General features: G+C 42.5%; 1 pseudogene; it reads right to left on the bottom strand.

The window, feature by feature from the left end:
* Window positions 1-3,453: 3,453 nt before the first annotated feature.
* LOC102953583 lies at window positions 3,454-4,402 on the bottom strand (annotated as a pseudogene).
* Between the last annotated feature and the right edge of the window lie 6,511 nt (window positions 4,403-10,913).

Here is a 10,913-nt window from a genome sequence, read left to right as displayed (position 1 = left end):
TCTGTGCCACTCACTTTTCTGAGAATGGTCTTCCTTCCTGCCTTTTTGGGGGGCGCTGTAGTTCTGCTCATTCCAGAGACTTTTTTTTTTGACCTGTGTGATTCCTGAAGAGAACTGAGTGGCAAAGTCTTTTGGGTTTGATTGTGAACTCCGTTTCTTGACTGAGGGGGTCCAAGCTAAAAATCAACACCCCATGATAGATAGCAGCCAGCATGCCACACAGCCTCCTGGCCAGCTCTAGAATGAAACCTCTCTTTCTCTGATGGGAGCAGCTCAGGGCTTCCGTTCAATCAGTCCACATCCACCATGTTGTTAACTCCATGAGGACTCCCAAACCACACTGTGCTATTTCTGCCCTTGTCTGTCTTCCTCACTAGATATCGTAAACAAATTGAGGGCAGCGACTGTCCTGATTTCTCTCTGCATCTCTAGCTTCTATTAGCATGGTCTAGCACCTTCCAAAGGCTAATTAAAATTTTCTTTAAAAAAATTTTTTTTAATGTTTTATTTATTTTTAAGACAGAGAGAACACAGAGCATGAGTAGGGATGAGGCAGAGAGAGAGGGAGACACAGAATCTGAAACAGGCTCCAGGCTCTGAGCTGTGAGCACAGATCCTGACACGGGGCTCAAATTCACAAACTGTGAGATCATGACCTGAGCCGAAGTCGGATGCTTAACCAACTGAGCCACCTAGGCACCCTGCCAATTAAAATTTTCTTAAGTGAATGGACAAATGGGGAAAATTGTATTCAGCAGCTTGATGCTTACTGTGAATGTGAAAACCACCTCAAGTCACCATACCCACGGAAAGACTTGGAGTGAACTTTGAGAAATACTTTGGCAGCCTCTGCCCAATGGAATGATGCCTTGTAAGAGTTTATTATAAAATACAATATTCACATAGAACAAACATATATAAAGTCTAATATACAGTTTAATTGTAAAGTAAACACCATGTCGTCACCATCCATGGGAGAATGAAACATTGGCAACACCTCATAAGGCCCCAGGTGCTCCTCCTTGATTACAACCCTCTCCCTCTCTTACAGAAATAACCCTGGGGCACCTGAGTGGCTCATTCGGTTAAGCCCATCTGACTCTCGGTTTCAGCTCAGGTCATGATCTCGTGGTTTGTAAGTTCGAGCCCTGCGTGGAGCTCTGGGCTGGGTCGGGCTCTGTGCTGGTAGCAAGGAGCTTGCTTGGGATCCTCTCTCTGCCCCTCCCGTGCTTGCACATTCTCTCTCACAAAATAAGTAAGTTTAAACAAATAAATAAACAAGATAATTTTTTAAAAAAGAACCCCAGGGGCGCCTGGGTGGCTCAGTTGGTTAAGCATCTGACTTCGGCTCAGGTCATGATCTTACGGTCGGTGAGTTCAAGCCCCACTTCGAGCTCTGTGCTGACAGCTCAGAGCTGGGAGTCTGCTTCAGATTCTGTGTCTCCCTCTCTCTCTGCCCCTCCTTTGCTCATGCTGTTTGTCTCTCTTTCTCTCTCTCTCAAAAGTAAATAAAGATTAAAAAAATTTTAAAAAAAGAACCCCACTTTTCATTTTTATAAGAAATATGCCTTCTCTTCACAATGTATGCCATCTGTATGCATTTATAAAAAAATGTAGTTTAAGATACCAAATGTTTTCACGCATGTGAATCCTGAGAAACTTAACAGAAGACCATGGGTGAGGGGAAGGGGGAAAAAAAAGTTACAGAGAGGGAGGGAGACAAACCATAAGAGACTCTTAAATACTGAGAACAAACTGAGGGTTGATGGGGGGTTGGGGAGAGGGAAAAGTGGGTGATGGACATTGAGGAGAGCACCTGTTGGGATGAGCATTGGGTGTTGCATGGAAACCAATTTGAAAATGAATTATATTTAATATAAAAAAATGTAGTTTAGCCTTGCCTGTCTTTAAACTTTATATAAGTGGCATCATATCATATATATCTTTTTGAGTCATAATTTTTTTGCTCAACACTTTGTGAGATTCCTCATGTTGTAGTGCATATACGTAGTTCATATGTATGCCATATTTTATTGGCATCCAGTGTTACATCTAAGGAAAATTTTACAAGTTATAGAAATGCTGCCATGCCAGATAATAAAGTATGTGGATCTTCAACATGATAAGACAGTGATGAAGTGTTTTCCAAAGTGGTTGTATTTACAAACACTCCCACTATCAAAGTGTGAGGGTTCCATCAACCCATATGCTCCCTATATTGGATATTGTCAGACTTGGACATTTTAGCCCATCTGATGGGTTTTCTAGTGGTAACTATTTGTTGTTGTAATTTGCACTTCTCCTGTTACTACTAGGTTGAGTGTGTTTTCTTAGACTTACTGGTCACCTGATTGTGAAGCATCTTGCTAATTTTCCTTATGACTTGACTATTTCTAAAAATTGACCTGAATTAATTCTCTCTGTATTCTGGATGAATCCTGGGTCCTTTCCTTGGTGATATGCATTGCAAATAACTTTTTCTGTTCTGGAGCTCAGCATTCCACTCTCTCTTTGGTGCCTTTTGATGAACAGAAATTCTACATTTTAAAAGCAGTCAAATTTATCATTTTTTTTCCCTAGGTCTAGAGTTTTTGAAAAATCTTGCTTAAGAAATACCTCCCTGGGGCGCCTGGGTGGCTCAGTCGGTTAAGCGTTTGACTTTGGCTCAGGTCATGATCTCACAGTTCATTAGTTTAAGCCCCTCACTGGGCTCTGTGCTGACAGCTCAGAGCCTGGAGCCTGCTTCAGATTCTGTGTCTCCCTCTCTCTCTGCCACTCCCCTGCTCATACTCTCTCTCTCTCTCTCTCTCTCTCTCTCAAAAATAATAAAAATAAAAACATTTAAAAAAAGAGAAATACCTCCCCATCCCAAGATGAGAGCTATACTCTTCTATATATTTTTATAGTTTTGCCTTTCATATTTAGATATTTAATGATTATTTAATGCTTGCTTGAGGTAAGGGACAAATTTCATGTGGATACCTGATGGTATTAATACCATTTATTATATGTCCATCTTTCACACCGCTCTGCTGTGTCATGTTCATATATTTAAGGGTCTGATTCTGGGCTCTCTATTCTGTTCTATTGATCTACATTCTACCCATGTCTTAATAACTAACTTTTCTGTGTTCTCATATTTATTACTATTTTAGCATTATTATATTAAAAAATCTATTTGATACTTTTATGAGACTGACTCACTGCCCAGCGTGTTAAGAAGGTGATAATTTTGATACTTTTAAGAAAATACTTCTTCTGTTTCATCTGACCTTTTTCTTTCCACAGAAGGGTTGATTTCATAGCCAATATATCATTAATGGAAATGGAAGTCTCAATGGTATATTTTGGGCCCTACTCTAAGGCACTCTTCCCTTCAAAAAACATTTTTAATGACATAATTTATTTTTAGCACACCGGTATCCTGGGAACAGAATTAACTACATCTAAGAATCAAGGGTCCCTCCAATGCCCTGGGTCCCAGGGACATGCCATTCTGATGATGGCTGCTTTGACATCCTTGTTCCTCAGCACGTAGATGAGAAGGTTGAGCACAGGTGTGAGAATAGCATATACCACATTGCCCATGATGTGGAAGTCGAGTGGCAGGTTAGCTCTGTAGGCCACATAGGCTATGGCAATGGATAAGTAGTAGGTGCCAACCACCAGGAGGTGGGAGCTGTAGGTGGAGAAGACTTCTGAGCGTCCTTCTCGGGAGCTGATGTGAAGCACCGAGGCCAGGATGTGGGCATAGGAGAGAAGCACCGGGACAAGGGGCAAGAAGGATACTGCCATGGCAATACAGAAGCCCATGAGGCATGGTGTCTGAGCAAGAGACCTGGACCACAGCCAGGTGGTCACAGAAGCAGTGATAGATGTGAGCAGTGTTGTCAAAAGCCATGTGGGAAGTCTGTACCACTGCTGGGTTGGCCAGGAGGAGGGCAGTGAGCCAGGCACAGGCTGCCAGTGCAGCATTGGTCTGTGGAGTCATGAGGACAGGGTAGTGCAGTGGGTGGCAGACAGCCACATAGCAGTCATAGGCCATGACCACCAGGATGAAGGCTTCTGAGCAGGAGAAGCTATGGAAGAGGTACATCTGCAGGAAGCAGGCAGGGAAGCTGAGGAAGTGGTCCCCAAGTAAGAATAAGGATGACATTTTGGGGACGACGGTTGTAGTAGAATGTCCAAGGCTCAGAGCTGATCAGGAAGAAGTACATGGGCTTGTGGAGGCTGGGCTCTGCCACCACAGCCAACAGGATCAGGCATTTCCCAGCAGGATGAGCAGGTAGATTAAGAGGAAAATCAAGAAGACAGGGAGGAAGAAAGATTCATGCAGAGACAGGATGCCTACCAGGTAGAAGACCAGTGAGTAGTTCTCTGATCCATTACAGATGGCTTCCATCAGCACATATCTAGAAACCAGAACAATCAGAGAAACATTAGCTAGAACATTCATCTTTCCCTTTTCAACCATAGATCTCAATCCCAATAGTTTCTTTGAGTCTAGAATTTCATTTCACATCTAAGATGCCCATAATGATGAGGTGTCTAATGAGCAATGCTTGAAAGAGCTGGTCCTGTCTGGGGGAAGAAAAGTGGACACAAACACCTGAAGGGCTGTTAAAGGGCAGCCATGCTTACCAAGAACTAGTGCTAGTGTTAGTAGCTCCAGGAGCCCAGAGTTCAGCCCCACACATGGAATAAGTTTCTTACAGTTAGAACTATCCCATTAGGTACAAATTTGGCCTGAAAATTAGTAGATTCCATATAACTAGAGGTATGCAGGCTGGGGGCTTTTTGGCTGAAATGCTACAGAGAGATTTTAATATCTGGGTAAGAGCTAGATTACAAAACTTTTATGCAGCCTTCTAACCCTAGATCCATTGGTTCTTAAAAAAAAAAAAGTAACATAAATGAATCACATCAATCAGATTGTGGAGTTTCGTGGGCAGACATATTCCATCCAAGAGAATAAGTCTTGGGAAGCATCCATTTCAGTTCAAATGTCAACTAAAAATCAAGTAGCTACTTTGTTAGTTAGTTCAGTAGCTCCTTTAAGGCTATCTTATGTGGTAGCCTACCTCCTGCCACCGTGGGTGAAGGAACATTCTTGGTATGAAATGTGGATGAGCCCCTCATTGGATTTTGCTCTCTGTCAGTGCTAGAATCTTGAGTGCAGTCATTTGTCACAAGCCCATCAAGTCCAGAGATATCTACATAGCAGTTCCTGGTGGAGTTCTTTAACCTGAGACCTCATAAGGACAATGGGATCACTGGTTGATAATGACAAAGCAAGGGCCTGGGTGACTCAGTCACTTGAGCATCTGACTTCGGCTCAGGTTGTGATCTCATGGTTGGTGAGTTCCTGTATCAGGTTCCCTGTTGTTAGTGTGGAGCCTGCTTGGGATCCTCTCCTCGCCTCCTCACTCTCTGCCCCTCCCCTGCTTTCGCTCTCTCTCTCCCTCAGAAATAAAATAAAACATATGAAAAGAGAGAGAGAGAGAACAACGAAGCTAAAGTCTGTGGTAAAAACCTACATACCTTACTCTAAGGTTCCCTTGACCCTACTTACATACCTCTAAGCCTAAGGGTTGTCAGTGGATTCTGATAAAGGCTTTCAACTCATAAGCTCTATGGGACTGGTGGGAAGCCTTCTTCAGAGACACTGAGAGAACCATTTCTATATAGCTCTGGATTCAATTCCTCTTCTACACCCCACGTCCCACCCCATTCTCATCTCACACCATCTGGATTGGGGCGTTGTGTCTCTTGAATCAGTGTCCCTTGTCTCTACGTTTCCATTTGCTTGAGGACTCCCTTTCTATGATATCTTACTGTGATATCATAGGGAGGGCTGCTTGCTCCAAGGAGCACTACAGACTGCTGTCTGCCTAACTCAGGAACAGTCGCCCTTTCTGTGTAGCTGGGGCTGTGGGCCTCTGTCTGTCTCCAAACTGGGTACCTGTGACCTGTCTTCCATGGAGCAACAAGAACTGATTTTCCCAGAACTTCCTCGTGTTAGCACTGAAATTCCCATGTCCCAGGAAATAGCTCCATGCACAGCAAATCAAATGTTGGTTACCCCACAAGGGTAGAGGTACTGTATGTACCTTTGGTCGAAGGAGTCATTTTCCGAATGGAATCTGAGTTGGAGATGAATTCTCCCCCTAGTGGGAAAAAAAATGGACTCCAGGGAACTTCCATATGTCTCGCCCCTTCCTAGCTGCTGTAGCTTGGCAGGTGTTGTTACTGTTTAAGTATTTTATGCCCAGTAACCCCGACCCTTCCTTCCTTTCTTTCTTTTTTTTCTTTTAAGTTACAACATTCTACTTATTTATTTATTTACTTATTTTTTATTAATTTATTTTCAAGTTAGTTAACATACAGTATTGTCTTGGCTTCAGGTGTAGAACCCAGTGATTTATCTCTTACATATGACACCCAGTTCTCATCCTGAAAAGTGCCCTCCTTAATGCCTGTCACCAGTTTAACCCACCCCACCACCTCCCTCCAGCAGCCCTCAGTTTGTTCTCTGTATTTAAGAGTCTTTTATTGTTTGCCTCACTCTGTTTTTATCTTACTTTGCCTTCCCTTCCCCTATATTCATCTGTTTTGTTTCTTAAATTCCACAAATGAGTGAAATAATATGATATTTATCTTTCTCTGACTGACTTCTTTTGCTTAGCATAATACACTCTAGTTTCATCCACATTGTTGCAACAAGTGAGATTTCATTGTTTTTGATTGCTGAGTAATACTCCATTGTATATGTATATATACCACATTTCTTTATCCAGTCATCAGTTGATGGGAATTTGGGCTTTTCCATAATTTGGCTATTCTTGATAGCACTGCTATAAACATTGGGGTGCATGTGCCCCTTTGAATTAGCAGTTTTGTGTCCTTTGGGTAAATTCCTAGTAGTGCAATTGCTGGGTTGTAGGGTAGTTCTATTTTTAATTTTTTTATAACCTCCATACTGTTTTCCAGAGTGGCTGCACCATTTTGGATTCCCACCAACAGTGCAAGAGGGTTCCCCTTTCTCCACATCCTCACCAACATTTGTTCTTTCCTGAGTTTCCTAATTTTAGCCATTCTGACAGGTGTGAGGTGATATCTCATTGTGGTTTTATTTGTGTTTCCCTGATGATGAATAATGTTGAGCATCTTTCATGTGTCCGTTAGCCATCTGAATATCTTATTTGTAAAAGTGTCTATCATTTCTTCACTGAATTATTTGTTTTTTGGGTGTTGAGTTTGGTAAGTTCTTTATAGATTGAATACTAACCCTTTATCCAATATGTTATATGCAAATATCTTCTCCAATTCCATCCATTGCCTTTTAGTTTTGTTGATTGTTTCCTTTGCTGTGCAGAAGATTATTTATCTTGATGAGATCCCCATATTTCGTTTTTGCTTTTATTTCGCTTGCCTCTGGAGACATGTCAAGTATGAAGTTGCTGTGGCCGAAGTCAAAGAGGTTGCTGCCTGTTTTCTCCTGTAGGATTTTGATGGTTTCCTGTCTCACACTTAGGTATTTTATCCATTTTGAATTTATTTTTGTGTATGGTGTAAGAAGGTGGTCTGGGTTCATTCTTCTGCATGTTGCTGTCCAGTTCTCCCAGCACCATTTGCTAAAGAGAGTTTTTTCCATTGGATCCTCTTTCCTACCTTGTCAAAGATTAGTTGACCATATATTTGTGGGTCCATTTCTGGGTTGTCTATTCTGTTCCACTGATATATGTCTGTTTTTGTACCAACACTATACTGTCTTGATGATTACAGCTTTGTAATACAGGTTAAAGTCTGGGATTGTGATGCCTCCAGCTTTGGGTTTTTTTTTTTCAACATTACTGTGGCTACTCAGGGTCTTTCATGGTTCCATACAAATTTTAGGACTGTTTGTTCTAGCTCTGAAGAATGCTGGTGTTATTTTGATAGGAATGGAAGGAAAGCTTCCAAACTCATTCTATGAAACCAGAATTACCTTGTTTCCAAAACCAGACAAAGACCCCACTAAAAAGGAGAATTATAGGCAAATATCCCTGATGAAACTGGATGCAAAAATTCTCAACAAGATTCTAGCAAGTCGAATTCAACAATACATTGAAAGAATTATTCAAGTGGGATTCATTCCTGGGCTGCAGGGTCGTTTCAATATTCACAAATTAATCAACATGATACACCACATTAATAGAAGAAAAGATAAGAACCATATGATCTTGTCAATAGATGCACAAAAAGCATTTGACAAAATGCAGCATCCTTTCTTGATTTAAAAAAAAAAAAACCCTCAAGAAAGTCGGGAAAGAAGGATCATATCTCAACATCATAAAAGCCATATATGAAAGACCCACAGCTAATACCATCCTCAGTGGGGATAAACTGAGAGCTTTCCCCCTAAGATCAGCAGGGTGGCAGGAATGTCCACTCTCACCACTGTGTTCAACATAATGTTGGAAGTCCTAGCCTCAGCAGTCAGACAACAAAATAAAATAAAAAGCATCCAAACTGGCAAAGAAGTCAAACTCTCACTCTTCACAGATGACATGATACTCTACATGGAAAACCCAAAAGACTCCACCAAAAAACTGCTAGAACTGATCCATGAATTCAGCAAAGTCGCAGGATATAAAAATCAATGTACAAAAATCAGTTGCATTTCTATACACCAATAACGAAGCAACAGAAAGAGATATCAAGGAATCGATCCCATTTATAATTGCGCCAAAACCCATAAAATACCTATGAATAAACCTAACCAAAGAGGTAAAAGATCTGTTTGCTGAAAACTATAGAAATCTTATGAAAGAAATTGAAGAAGACACAAAGAAATGGAAAACATTCTGTGTTTGTGGATTGGAAGAACAAATATTGATAAAATGCAGATACTATCCAAAGCAATCTACACATTCAAATGCCATCCCAATCAAAATACCCGAGCCTTCCTTTCTTGCGCAGTGGGTGCTGCAGAGGGCGCTGCAGAGAATTGAGAAGACTCAGAACCCGGAGAGGAGAGATGGCCGAGTGAGCACTCTTCAGTGACTGTGCTCTCTGGAAGCTGTTGAATAAGGTCCCACACAACTCTGGCCACCCAAGACTCAAGTGAGACTTTGCAACCCCCAGAACTGAGCTGAGGGAAGTGTTGGTTCGCCCTCTACCTGGACTAAATGATCCAGGGCCACGTTACGCCCACATTCAAATCACTGCTTCTCTGCCCCAACTGCCACTTGAGCAGTTCCACTTGGTTTTCCCAGACCGCCTCCAGCTTCCTTCTCTTTTAACAAAACCCTCCTGAGGTCACAGAATATGTAAGAGTGGAAATGGCCCTGCAGATAGGTGAGTCCCTGATCCTTTCTTCACAAAGGAAGAACCGGGCGGGAATGGGATGGGAAACAGTCCCAAGTCAACAGCAGGTCGGTGCCAGAGTTAGTCCTGTGAAGCGGGCCTCCTGGCTCTGGCCTTGGACTTGGCCCAGCAAAGCCAGGACAGCTCGAGAATTGGGAAATTCTGCTTTCCACCGAGGGGAAAATCAGTCTAAAGGTTTATTTTTCCTCTCTCCATTTCTTAGGCTGATGTCAGAGACAGCTCTAAATTTCTATTTTCTTTTGAGGGCATTTTCTAACAGTTTCAGATGGACTGGTTACAAACAGGCTCTACGTGGCTACAAAAATGCTCTTTTCAAGTCGTGACTTAAGGAAGAGATGGGCTGGGCACACATCTGCATGGAAAAGTTCATGGCAGCCAAGCCCCATGTCCTGAGCAGAAAAGTTATACACCTCGTGCCTGGTAAAACCAGCTCCTCAGAAAACCTCAACAAAGATATATTTTTTAAATTATTTATTTTGAGAGAGAGAGAGGGAGCATGTGCAGGGTAAGGGCAAAGAGAGAGGGAGAGAGAGAGAATCCCAAGTAGCCTCCAAACTGTCAGTGCAGAGCCTGACAAGGGCTTGAACTCATGGACCATGAGATCATGATGTGAGCCAAAATCGAAGTCGGACGCTTAACTGACTGAACCACCCAGGCACCCAAAACAAATATTTTTTAATGAATGAATTAATGAATGAAAGGGTAAACCTGAGTCAAACTCCACTTTTTCCCACAATGGACTAGTCCACAGGGTTTTCTATTTTCTTTTATTTTAGCATTTAGATTGATACAAACCACATTTCCCTCAAAGTTGCTACAATTCTGAGAGGCTATCCCCTCCACTAACTAGGCCCATGTAAGCTGGTCATGCAAGGTTTGCTGGGCAATCACAGAACATCAGAGACAGAAGCGCACTTAAAAGCAAGCAATATAGTCCAATCCCCATTTCTCCCAATATTTCAAATAAAAAGGAGTGACTTGATCAAGGTCACACAGGGGTTGAAGGCAGAGCTGTACTGGAAGCCATATTCCTGGCTCCTTGCCTCTCCACTTTTTTTTTTAAAGTTTATTTATTTATTTTGAGAGAGACTGAGAGAGTGAACAGGAGAGGGGCAGAGAAAGAGGGAGAGAGAAAATCTCAAGCAGGCTCTGCACTGTCAGTGTGGAGCCCAATGTAGGGCTCGAACTCACGAACCATGAGATCATTACCTGAGCCAAAACCAAGAGTTGGATGCTTAACCGATTGAGCCACCCTGGGGCCACCTTGCCTCTCCACTTTGGGAGAGGCACTGAAGCTCCCCTGTCTGGAGGCCCACATCATTCCGGGAATTGTCATTCTTGTTTCCCTCATTGGGAGTTCCTTAGGGCTGGAGATTGGCTCTGACTCATCTCCTACAAAACCAGCCTCTCAGTGGGACCCATCTTGCTTCCCGGTGTTTCCACAGACAGACACTGGAGCATGGCTGTCGACACCCACAACCTCAGGGCTTTCTCTCCAGCATTCCTGCAGAATCAGACAACACTTGGCTTTATGGAGACCTTAT

The sequence above is a fragment of the Panthera tigris genome, chromosome D1 (assembly GCF_018350195.1).
Source record: "Panthera tigris isolate Pti1 chromosome D1, P.tigris_Pti1_mat1.1, whole genome shotgun sequence".
Taxonomy (NCBI): Eukaryota; Metazoa; Chordata; class Mammalia; order Carnivora; family Felidae; genus Panthera; species Panthera tigris.
This window is presented reverse-complemented; position numbering and strand designations above follow the sequence as displayed.